This window comes from Eucalyptus grandis, chromosome 10, assembly GCF_016545825.1.
Source record: "Eucalyptus grandis isolate ANBG69807.140 chromosome 10, ASM1654582v1, whole genome shotgun sequence".
In the NCBI taxonomy this organism is placed as follows: domain Eukaryota; kingdom Viridiplantae; phylum Streptophyta; class Magnoliopsida; order Myrtales; family Myrtaceae; genus Eucalyptus; species Eucalyptus grandis.
This window is the reverse complement of record NC_052621.1, coordinates 36,291,235-36,304,849: the sequence shown is the minus strand read 5'-3', so window position 1 is coordinate 36,304,849 and position 13,615 is coordinate 36,291,235. Positions and strand designations below refer to the sequence as shown.

General features: G+C 38.2%; 1 pseudogene; it reads right to left on the bottom strand.

The window, feature by feature from the left end:
- Positions 1–5,169: 5,169 nt before the first annotated feature.
- Positions 5,170–13,093, bottom strand: LOC120288859 (annotated as a pseudogene).
- Positions 13,094–13,615: the final 522 nt, after the last annotated feature.

Here is a 13,615-nt window from a genome sequence, read left to right as displayed (position 1 = left end):
ACAATTGATATTCATCTTAGCAATTTATAACTAATTGGACTAATGGACTCCTTTGGCATAAATACAAAAATATTTAGAATTAAATTAATTTAATTGCAAGGTTTATAACTAAATTGGTACCAATGTAATAGATTTAAGACTTTTTTTTTATAGCTTTTTGCTCTCTACAAGAAATGCTTATGCAATATGAATTTTATGTTTAAGATACTTACTTTTAGTAAAACATAGATGAGAAATTAATCTATTTATCTGTACATCAAGTGCACCCTATCTTCCACGTCCAATCTCTAGACAACCCAAAATTGGATAACTTCACTCTGAAGTTCTCGATAGGTATTGTTTACTTTAACCCATCCTATACCAAACCTTTCCCATGAGGTTATCCATCCTGGTAATTTTCTAGCATGAACTAGGGCTTAAATTTAGAATTCCAAAGCAAAGCTTTTATCCCATCAAAAGGCGCCTCTATGAATTAATTTCATTTTTCACATATATATTTTAGGCATTTTTTCTCCCTATTCAATATGTAAGTTGGAATCCTACCCCTTTCTCCATCCTAAAAGCCTGCCAGATTTGTATCTTATCTAAGCTTTTTTTTCCCCAGTAACCACTCCTTACTCTTGTCAAACCTAGTCGTTGCAACTAAGATGTTGCTTGTCTTCACATAGCTACAATTCAAACCACCTCATGTATAGTTGCTTGGGACACATGGATCACCTTGTTGACATTCTCTACTCAGGCAATATATTGCCTTGGTATCATTGATAGATTTCACTTAATTTATACCACAACAATATCAGTTTTATTTTCAAGAATTGTAATGTTGTGAAAATAGACAAATCAATTTATATGTTCAACTTGAAATGATTTACAGTAATGAAGTAAGCAATGTGCAGCCTTATACTTTTTGGGGATAAACCAAGTGAAGAAATATGGATCTTCTAGACCTCATTGGAGAAAACTATTAATATATTTATCTTAGATTTTTGACAGCGAGCTTCTCGAAGCTCAATTTCCACCGTAGATTTTGGAAAACTTAGCTTATAACCTTTTCATCACCATAATCTTTGCCTACCAAATGTCACTTCTCTTCTGACGCGGCCCTTTCTTTCCTTTTTCCTTCCCCCGCGCGGGCCCGGCCTTCTTCTTTCCCTTTTGTTTTTCCTTTCACCGGCCCGGCCCTTTCCCGCTGGCATGACGGGGAACAAGACAGCCGCAGGGAACGTCGCGCGATGATGTCTGGTCGAGGGCAGGCCGGCAGCTGGCAGCTGGCAAGGCAGGAAGCCATGCGCCCCGGGGAACTTAAAAGGGAGAGAGGGGTGTGAGTCGAGGTGGGGTTCGTTCGGAGATGGAGCGATTCCGAGAGAGAGAGAGAGAGATTGAGAGACCGAGAGTGGAAGGTCTCGGTGCGATTTTTTTTTCCCGATTTCCTTCTCGTTGTGTCGATTTCTCGAGGATCCCGGCTCGGAGGCGCGTGGGGCGAGCGGACGTAATGCGATCTATGGAGCTCGCCCTCATTCGCCGCTGCCGACCTGGGTAGGGACCTCCATCGACCGCCCCCCCTATTTTCCCCATTTTGCGCCCTGCTTTTGCCTTGTTCTCTCACGTTTTTGCACGACCTACTGAGCCGGGGCGTGCGTTTCGGGTTCGCTTATGCTGGCCTTAGTTGATGTTGAGCATTCCCTGCCGATACGTGTTGAGCATTGATCCGGCTTTGAGTCCTGTTTCTTGTCCGTGGCTGCTTTTCATTTGACGCTCCCCAAGTGTTTGATATAATGCCTCAGTTAGTGTTAATCTAAAATGAGACCGAAGCTTCGTCTGTTTCTGTCAAAGCGCGCTTTGGGTTCGTATGAAGTATTTTCGTTGACTAGAGATGTCCTCTGCTTGATGTAAGGATGAACTCGACACCACAAACGTCAGTTCCTTGCTATTTCTGTTCAACTCCAGACGTGCCTTCCTGTTCTGTTCTGCATACTAGTGCTCGTCTGGTGAGCTGGTGTGTCGAAGTTTAGTATGATTCGTGCTACCCTGAATTTCTGCCCACATTCTCTGCTGTTCTTTTTTTGGTGAACCGTATGCACGCTAGAGGTTAAAACTGCGAGGCGTGTCGGTGAAGCAAAGGCCTTGTGACGGTTCATGAATGAGCGCTCATCGGTTTGTGTATTGAGTTCCTAATGCCGTGTTTGCTCCAGCCACGTTGTGACCGTATTTATGCAACATCTTGAATGGTTGGATGAACAACGGTGACGGCTTGGTGACGAGCGAGCGTAGAAGCGGCGCTCGTTCGCCGAAGGTGCAGGATCGCGCATTGAGGTTGGGGTTGATTTAGTTTAATAAAGCTTGGGCTTGGGCTATTCTTTAGTGGGTTTGTTTCATTTGAGGAAGGCCTGATGTACTGGCCCAATTTTCGTGTCCTTAGCCCGAGCTGGCGTCAGCCTATACCTGGTGTCCCTATTTTTGGATTAAAATTTTTCTTTTAAAAAAATTAAACTTAAAAATACTTTTTAAAAGAATATTCTAAAAATTTAAAAAGAGAAAATTTTAAAAGTCCCTTGAAAAAAATTTATTTATTTTAATTTTAAAAATTTGAAAAAAAAATATGATTTCTTCTAAAAATTAGGAAAAAGCTTTAAAATTAGTTTTCAGTGGTGTTCTCTTAAAATGTGTGAAAATCCATGATCAAAGAAAGATGTGCTCAAAATTGAAAAAGCCCTTCAGGCTTTGTAATAGGGTTTGAATATCCTTAAAGATAAAGGCTAAGTAGCTATTTGCGCATTTCTACTTTGTATAATTGGATTGCACACTTTAAATATGTTTATTGTTGTTTACCTTTAGCTTAGTTAAGAATATTTTTCTAATTTCTTAATGTTAGATTCTTGCTTCTCCTCGCAATTTATTTAACACTCCCTCGGTTAGGTTACGTAGAAAGTAAGATATACTCTCATACCTCACTTGGTTCCTAACCGATCCCAATTGATTAGTGGCAATTTCTCATTTGAAATTCTCATAGTGTCAGTGTTATTTAACGTCGAATATCCTAATGATCGTATGGAGTAAGGGTTTGCGAGAGCCTACACATAATCAAGTGCCTTAAGCTCATCGTTTGAGCAATACCCCTAAACTTATATCATTCTTTTCCCTTCAAACAGAAATAGTAGGCTGCGACAATAATCTCTTATTGAGCCTTGACCATTAGGTTCAATTAGTTGTGATTAATGTAATTTGAAAAAAAAAAAAAATTAAACCTCTTTCATCAATCTCGACCATGCAAACTCGCTAGAACTGAAGTAGAAGTTTGGTTTCATGTTTATTATAAGTAGCGTTGCTCTGCCGCTTCCAGAAGACAGAGAAAGGTCTCTTGCCAATATACATAATTGAAGATATTACATGCAACCCATATTAAATTAGCATTACGCTAGTGCCCAGAATCTGAGGTGGTAGGAACAGGAGAAGCTCACATTGGATATAATAATTCATTCAATTTGACTATTCAGTTAACTTTGGTCTGGTCATGTATAAATTATAGATTTAGAATGTGGGCTCTCTCTTGTTATTACACTTACTTCGTGCCATTATTTACATTATAACATGGAGGGAGATCACATGAAAATTGCCAAACGGGCCACATATGGGAAATGAATTTTGATAGAAACTGACTTTAATACCGTGTTAGAATGTCCAATTCAAAAATCAAACTTTTAGATAGATGGGGACCATATGTACATAAAGAGGATATAATTGTCCTATAAACAAGCGATGTGAGATATTTTAACATAACATTTTAATATTGATCAATGTCTTTGTACAACAGTCAATGTTTTTAAAACAACGAGCATTGATTCCAAACTCTCTATTCACAATAGTTCCACATTAATAAAATCAAAATTAAATCATCTGTCAATATATACTCATTTATTCGAGATTTTGTTCACTTAGGTCTTTGAGTGAAATTAAATCTGATTAATTAGGTGAAATTAGTACTCACTTTGAAATTGTGAAATGACATACTTTGGAATGTATGTGAAAGGTTGTACGCTCATGTTATTGTTCTAATTATCAGCATAATGGCAGCTTTGATTTAGGTTCTCTTTATATAGCCGGCGGCAGAAGTCGATAACCTAGCGACCATTCTATTTATGTGAAATAGACGATGCTATATAGGCTCTGATCTCCTTTGTCTTCTCTCTTCTTTAACGTCTCGTTTATTCTGTCACAAGTGATGAATCCATAGTCATCAAAAGTGACTTCATTGTCCCCATGTCTTTCAACTAGATCAGGAAAGCTTTTGTCAATTCTCATGGCACACCAACAAAGGCACAAGAGAATTGACGATGAGGCACTCGAGTTCAAGACACACATTCTACATCACAAGTGTTTTGACTTCGTGGTTCTGTTGTTGCATCTCGTGCTTGATCAAAGTTCCCCGAACTCGGAAGCGACATCACATGCTTATATCAGCGAAAATCCTGCTGGTCTAAGATCATTAACAGGTTCATTTTTTGAGTTTGGTCGCTAAAGATGAGCCCTCGTTTTTCTCGAATCCCGCCATTGATTGCCGCGGACAGTACTATTCTTTGGCACGTTGGTGAATTCTCTTTTGACAAATCAGGCAATGGCAATTTTATACCGGTGGTGCACATGTTCTTTGGCCAAGTAGCTCTTGTCCAGTCAAGGGTACTGGTTGTTGCATTGGAACCCCAAGATAGCAGACCTATTCTAAACTATAAGAATTAGATGAGATGGGGATTGCCTTTTATCTGTATATAAACATTATACGAATTTGCATTATCAAAAGATAAGCTTAAGTCTGGTATCCGTAATTTATTAAAATATGCTTATGGGTATATCCCTGCTTGTGAGAAGTACTACATTAGGACCACCAATGCTACATATAATTTGAGCTTATCAGGCACATTAGTCCCTCAATTTAAATTTTCTCAGTCTACCCGCTCAACATTACGTAATTATTGCTACTTAATCAATGGTGCTGATTCCAACTAAAATGTCAGCTGAATCCCAAGAACATACTAAGGGGGGCTGCTAACACCAATTGCTCCATCCATGGATAACCTCAACCTCTGAGTCACCTCCCCCCAAACTCAACGTGGAATTCCTAGTTTCGCAGTAATTGGAATGCCAGTGACATTATTAATGAGGAAAGAAGCGGCAAAGGACGAAAGGACATCGTTGTTATAAAGCGAGATTTGAAGATTCAATTACAGAAAAGAAAATGGAAATGGAGGATGCAATCCAAAAAACATAGTACGAATTTGCCGACAAAAGTTAATCTTTTACCTAAGAAGAAAATAGAAAGCTACCTTGCCACAGGGGCATTGTTAGAATGGATCTTCAGGGAGGTCATTTCAAAAGAACCACTTGAAGTGCTCACCGAAGACTCCTTTAGCTCTGCCAATACGTGATTTATGTCCGGCCTTTGAATTGATGTTGGTCGTGTACAAGACATAGCAATCTCCACTACTTTCCAAGCCGAGTTGATGTCGAATTCTCCTTGCAACCTTGGATCCATAATGCTTTGTATATCACCACTTTCAACAATCGGAATCAACCATTTAAGTATGTGTATGTTGGTGCGCCCATCCCAGCTTCTCATTATCGGAGGTCGGCCCGTGATCAACTCAAAGAGTACGATTCCCGAAACTATAAACATCACTCTTCTTGTTTATGTTTCCAGAAGATTGAAACCTAGGAGGAAAAAAAAACAGATCTATAAATCTAAGATAAAATCTTAGGCAATGTTAATATTTCTATGCAATTAGAAATCCCGAACTGAGCCGGCTTGATAATATTGAGTTTTAGCTATTACTCGGGGTCGAGGTAGCCGGGAGTGCCAGCTGGACAAGTTGACACATAAGAGTCATTTTCAGTAGCAAAAGCTCTTGACAGACCAAAATCAGCTATTTTAGCTTGGAAATCTTCATTCAACAAGATGTTAGTAGTCTTCAAGTCTCTATGGATGATGGGTGGCTTGCAACCATTATGCAAATAATCCAAACCTGAAATCCTCGCAAAAAATGTGTAAATGATTCCGAATCAATGATGGAAAAAACCTGCAACTGAGGATATCTCATACGTGTACCTTGTGCTGCATCCACAGCTATTTGTAGTCTCTTACTCCATGTCAAGACCTTCGGATGGTCCTCTGTTGGATCAATTTTAACTTTACCTGTGGCTGTGAGCACGAAATAGAGTTTTACAGGTTCATTTTGGAGAAAAACAATATAAAAGGACATAAAAACGCACCTGATAAATGTTGCCTTAAATTTCCATTTGCCATGTATTCATATATCAATGCCATGTGCTTAGACTCATTGCAATATCCAAATAAAGAAACCAAGTTTCTATGGTGAACAATCATTAAGAGTCGCGCCTGCAGCATAAAGAGTGTGCATTATCATGGCGACTATTGAGAATAGTCTTGGAGAAGCTTCTGAACGAACATCCATGCAAGTGTCAGAATAAGTTGACTTTAAATCGAATCTAACCTCTGCTTGAAATTCCTTGTACCCCTGCTTTGATGATTCAGAGAGCATCTTCACTGCAACTCCAGTGCCGTTATCCAGTGCACCAACATAAACCTTTCCAAATCCACCTTCGCCAATCACTCGTCCAAAGTTCCTGGTGATTCTTGAAACCTCTCTATACGTAAAAGGGCGATTCTTTAATCTCAGTGTCCTTTCACTAGATTCTGTACCAAAAAGGTTCCTATGAGTATTGCGACTACCACTTTGGAGAGTAGACCTTCGAAGCAAATAATTCTAATTGCACTTAAAAGAAGCACTTCAACAATTAAAAGACGTAGGAAAGGTTTTTCTGATCCCGTTTTAAGAGCTAAATTAGTGGAGAAGAGGAAAAAAATCAAGAGATCTGGGCAGGGATTCTCTATCACCTGCCTTCAATATGCTAACGAATCTATAATTTTTCTTGGCTCAGTACATATAGATAAGTTTGAGATTGCACGATCAAACTTTCTTTTAGGGACCATCAGAATATCAAGGACAAAGTTGGTACTCCCAAGTTGTTATAAGTCCTTCTCATGCATGGCACGGTTACTTTTGAAGAAAAAATCAGGACAATAAGTTAAGCTGAATAACACTCATTCTGTTTGTGACGCTGATGCGACCATGCTGTGGTGATCCCTATCTCTCTTTTCTCTTCATTTTCTTGTCATCACTATGAATTCATATTACGAGCATTAGAAATTTTGGTTAAAGCCAACTTTCATTCATTCCTGATTGCAATGTCGATGGGATTGTAAAATTATACTCTTAGGGTAGGTGAGAAGAGAAAGAAAGTTGCTGAGTCATATATTCTCAACTAAATTATCCTAAAAAAGACATTGTTGCCAATACAACTGTATCAAAGGAAAATCAAAGTCAAGATAGTCGTCAAATGTGGTGTAGATTGCGTGAACAGGTATGATACAATGCTTTTCCTCTACAAATCACTGTCTAAATGACACTTCTGCTATAAAATCTGTCAAAAATCATAATGCTGATGAAACTAACTCTGATTTTTTGTCTGTCTAGTCTATCTTCAATCTCTTAGGATTGCCTTGTGAAATGAAATTCTTCAGAAAGAACTTCTAATTCAAGAAAATCATCTGTTAGGCCTGATCGCAATATAGATTTTATTGTAAAAGAGTGCTCTTATAAAGGAAAGAACAGGGATCGAGTTGCCACTGATATTTTCTCAACTAGATAAACCAAGAAATATTGTTTAATTTCATGTAAATATGCTGTGGAAGAGAAGTAAAAGAATAAGTTACCTATTGCCTGTTTCCTTCTAATCAACCAAATACTCAATACGCAGATAACTACAAATACGACTGAAACCGATGCAACAACTGGGACCAAGATGGAGTTTTTAGTCTTCTTCTTTGAGCAAGGACTTGCCTGGCAAAGATCGGGGTTGTTGTTAAGACTGCAAGAAAAATAAGTCGGTAAAGTTATATCTCTCGAGTTGGTTTGCCTACAAGTTGATCCCAAGCGGCCTTCATATTTGCTTTGAATCACAATAAAACATGTTATACTTTCTTTACTCTGAAGAGAGAGAGAGAGAGAGAAAGAGAGAGAGAGAGAGAGAGAGAGAGAGAGAGAGAGAGAGAGAGAGAGAGAGAGAGAGAGGGACAAGCCTCAAGTCCAATGTCTTGTCTTCGTGCCTCCTTTTAAGAGCCTCAGGAACCGAACCATTAAGCTTGTTTCCACTGAGATTTCTGCAAAGCATAACCATGTATAAAGACCAATGCTCTGTCAATTTTTCAGGGCGCCACTAAGGCACATTAACTTACAGAATTCTCAACTTTGGCAGATTTGCCAAAGCTTCCGGTATGGCTCCTATAAGTTGATTGTCGGACAGATCTCTGAAACAAAGCGAGTCTGGATAGTTAACAATTCAACAGATCTCATCTGAAATTTTGAGATTGGTTGGTTAGTGTTTTTCAGGCTATTATTGTTATAGATGAAGCCAAATATTTTTAGGGGTTTTTTTGTCTTTTCAATTAGATTTGCTTTTAGGTTAGAAGTTATACCTTTATATTATCGATGACAAAATGTTAATCATCAAGACGCTGAAAAAGAAAATAGAAATGCAAGAAAAAGAAGAAAAAAGTGATTTTTTTTTTTCTTTATGAGGTATCTCAATCTCTTTGTACCCTGATTTTGAGAGAAAATCATTGTTGTATTCCATTTTTTTTTTCGAAATCTAGTGGATTCGCAGAATGTCTTTGTGCCGAGATGTAACTGAGGTTTGAATGAACTTCGTTAACAAATTTTCTGGCATATTCTTCTGATTATGTTTTATTATTATTATATTCTACTTGGTGAATTATTTGCGGGCATTATTTTTCTGGAATCGACGTGTGATTTCGTAACAATTTTGGGGATATATTGATTATGAATAATTAAATCAACAAACCTTTGGGCCAAAGGGGCCAAAAATATCGTTGCGTTGTTTGAAAACCAATGTTCAACATAAGCTTATTCCGGTAAACAATCACTCTAGAAGCCTCCAAAGTTACTTTTTCTTCAGAATAAGAAAGAACGAGCTCCATAGCAAAAAGTAAGATGTCACAACACATTTAAACAGTAATCATGCTCTTACTCACAAGGAATCCAATTCCAATAGATTTGATAGTGAAGAAGAGATGATGCCCCTCAAATTGCTAGAGCTCAGATTTCTGGCCATAATCGATCACATGAGAGGAAGCTGTGTCATTACCATGTTCACAAAGGCAATAATGCTGGTTCGATACACAAAAGTTTATGCACTAAATTGTAGAGAACACAATGTAACCTAAGATTAAAATGGAGAAGCACACAACTGATGAAGGAGTTTTTATAAAGTAATGGAGTCATATGGAGGAATGAACTTCCCATTTGTCAAGAAGAATGAGGAAAATCCTTCAATTCTTCAAGAAGAAAAGATAATTGTTCTAAAGTTTCACCGGTGGCACCAGCATCATCCTACAAGAAATAGTGCAAGGAGACTTACAGCGAAATAACCCTCGGAGTATCTCCATAGCTACAATTCACACCATCCCACGAAAATTTTCTTGGTACACATGGATCCCCTTGCCAACTATCTTTATTGATAGTATACTCTGCCTTGGTGTCAGTGAGAGCTTTTACTATAGTTGAGAACGCAACAAGATTAGTTTACTTCAAGAGAAGGATGATAGATGGGGATTTTGAGTAGATTGATGTCATGCATTGAATTTCATCTATCCCTATCTAAAGAATGGTAACATTAAGGAATTGGTGAAAACAACTTCCATGTGCAATTTGAAGTGATTTTACAGTAAAAATCTATGCTGAGCAAGGAATAGCCTGTTAATCAGCAACTTTAATTTGTTAAAGCTCACTCGAAGAAAACTCTTCACTATCTCTAGATTATTTTGGTTTACAATCATCTATAAACTAAATTTTCACCGCAGATTTTTCCATGCACTCTGAATGACCACAAAAAGGCTTAGCTTATCCTTAACCCCCTTTAAAACCACAGTTTTATAACATCACGTCTAACAATCCTCATCCATCTCTTATAAATTCGCAATTCCCCTTTCATTGGAGCAACCAAAGCTAGTGGTAAGAAATTAGCTTCCTAGAGTTTGCACGTAAGGTGTCCTAGGAGGTCTGAATTTTAAAAAATGTCCAAGAGTAGTGCGAGTGTACTCTTCTAATCTCTAGAGTGTTGAATTGAATATACACTTATTTTAATAAATGATTACTTTCAATACTTGGTTTCTCTTCCTTTCAATCTAGCAATCTAACCAAAGCCGAGTGAGCCAAGACTGTTCATATTATTTTCATGCCAAGGCTGTACTTCACATTATTTATCGTAGCACTAGCACAAGAGCATGGAGAAGCGTGAAATATTACCATCATCTAGGGCTGTTGGTACATTCGGAAGTTCTCGGATAAGAAAGATCTCCAGGGCGTTGATGATCGGTGGTGGATGTCCAGACTGTGCTTGGAATGAGAAGTTGATCATGGACCCTGTGACAGGAGTGGAAATTACAGTCACCGGCTTCAAGTACTCGAGCCTCACTGTCTCCGTGAATTGGCCATCGCTTGTAAAAACCGTGAACTCCCTTTGCTGGCCGCTCAGCAAGCTTTGTGTTTCAGCAAAATAAAAGTACCCAATCCATCTATTCGTCGAGTTATTTGATGGGAAAAAAATAGTGGCATCATTCGCCGTTTGAGCGGTGAGGAGGACTTCTCCTGGAACCTTATACGCATCGTTGTTTATGGACAATTCAGAGGCAGACGTCCCGTTCCCGGGGTTGAGCATGAACCAGTTCAAGGTCTGTCTTTCCCAGATGCGATCATAGACATCTTCCGGGTACCTGAGTGGGACATTTTCACAAAATTCCTGTGATGCCAGTGTAATGTCTCGCGTAGCATGTTCCATATGCCAATTATCAAATGAAATTTCAAATGCGCTTGCCCCCAATCCTACTTCGAGGCCATTGTCTTTAAATTGGCCTCCGATTGGGTGATTATTGGCTCAATTATCACTCCCTAAAACTTTCACTGATCAAAAGGGAAGTCCCTAGTATTTAGGGGGGAACCCTCTGGTTGTAACTTATCGTAATTCCATAACTATATTTCGTAAATCGTAACACACAAAAACATAAAGGTTTTACGATGCGTGAGACTTACTCATTTCAATCTGGCGGTCATTAAAGGGTTGGGAAAAGCTCCCTAGGATCCTTGAAAACACCCATTATTCTGAGTCATCGGCCTCCCTCTATAGAGAAAGTCTTTTAATTCTAAGTATATAGTTTAAGTTAGAGCAACCCCAATATAAATCGACCCTTTTGTCAATAGTACATAGGAGTTGTCAACTGATTAACAGGCTATTCCTTGCTTAACACATGTTACATTTGTTTATTTCTGTAACAAAATAGAAAGAAAAAAAGAGAGTTCACCTGATGGTCGCATTTAAGCCTCCGACGTCAGATCTGAAATGAACCTTAAAAAATCCTGATTCAATTTGATACAGAGAATTGTCCAAAGTTCTAAGTTCCAATGCCGAAATGAAGGGCACTCCTTGGCCAATATTTACGAGGCACACTTGTATATCATCCCTTTGGGCCACATAGACAATTTCGTAGTGCCTTTTATCAGAATTATCAACCGTAGCCCAATGATTAACATCGATGTATAGGTCGAATATGGGAGGTCGGTTCTTATCATCATAGGCCGCATACCAAAATGATGCTCTAATCAAGTACGTGTTGTTCTTGCCTTTGTCTGGTTTCAAGGTGTAGCAGTTTCTCATCCCACTGGGAAAACTTCTTAGATTTTTCAACCATGGTCGGAGTTGTTGGCCGATGAACTTTGTGGATATCTGCATGCTCTCTCCAGATTCTATGAATCCTTTATCCGTTAAAAAATCTATATTGGTCTCGTAGTCGGGGTATGAATTCGGTGCTCCGCAGTCGATACTTATGAAACCTAGAAGGTTAGAAAATGAACATGAAATAAATAATCGCTGGAATTATGACTTTTCCAAGAAATACTGTTAAATTTTCCATTTTGAATTGAGACCACGTCAGATGAGACCAATTCATAATCTATTTATTTGTTTCTGGGAACAGATCAGACCATGTTTTTTATTAATCAAAATTTAGGACTCTCTTCATTCCGTGATATGAAAAGAGCAATCAAGCATTTGTTTGAAATGGAGGTTCACATCACAAGTAATGGATAGTGTTATGATTGATATAATGAACGGAAGAGCGAAGCTGTGGAGATATGGATAGAATATCTTAGAAGTAGGACTCTAATCTCATTAGTTGCCTCAAATAAAAGAAATGTAGATATGGAATCATAGATTAATAAATTATTTTTCGGGTTATGAAAAAGGTATTGTGAATATAAAATAGAACGAGAAATTAATCGATTTAATCTAGAATTGACAATATATACCTGTATCTGATTAAGAGTACAAACTCTATAGCCCAGAACATAATTATGTTTTTATAATTAAGAAAGTTAACAAACATCATTCTAAATTTACAATTAATTAATATACATCATAAAAACTATAAATAAGTTAAATTATTTTGCTCATATCTATTATTGTTGTTCACTAATGTCATAATACATGGGAAAATTGTATTTTTTTTTTCTTGATTTGTGTGATTGAAAAGGAATCAATGAACATTCCCTGCATGGCACATGGAATGATGGTTTCAGCAGACTGATGCAATATATTTCCTTTGTAATCAACGTTTCAAGGAATAACAAAAAAAGGTTCTGCTTCTGCCCGGGAAGTGGAGAGACAGGTGACGTTCTTTCATGGTGCTACTCTTGATTATAAATGCATGAAATTAATTTAAAAACTTATCAAGATTCAACACATCTATCTATCTGTCTCCTTGACAGGAGTCGGATCTGGCTCCGCCATGACCTGTCTCTAAGAGAGAGAGCGAGAGATACCTGGATTTAGTTGGGCTTGAACCACAAGGACTAGGGCTGAAGCTAAGGCAGCAACCAACGCAAACGAGAAAGCTGTAATTGATCTTTCCATTATCTTATGAGCGGTGGAGATTGTCGAAGAGAGTAGTGTGAGGAAGATATATGCGGGCACGCCTTACATTTATATCGTGAGCTCTCCATACCCACGACCCCACGCGGTGCTTGTAATTGACTGAGTCACGGCTACAGTACCAGAAGACCAAGACTTGCTGCTAGATCTTCGTCGGCAAATGTATCAATGTCTAAGAACCAAAAGAAACGTCAATAGAAAGCTTTCGATTGACGACATGTCGACCATCGCAAAATTCGAAATAATATATCATGTTATGCGCTAATTATTTTTTACATGTATCATTATTACGGGACACCGTGATTGACTTCAAGACCGTTTGGATCGTCCCCTGCAAAGCGCACACAATTTTCTTTCTGAGAGTATGCAACATGAAGTTGAACTCGAATGCAAAGAGACCAGAAATAAGTACTTTATATTAAGACTACAATAAATAGCAACAGCTCAGCCACTAATAATGCCATCAAGAACAGGAAGAGGAAAGCATACGAGGAAGAAGCAGATTATATCAATGATGCCGAGAAGTGTACAGGAAGAAGAA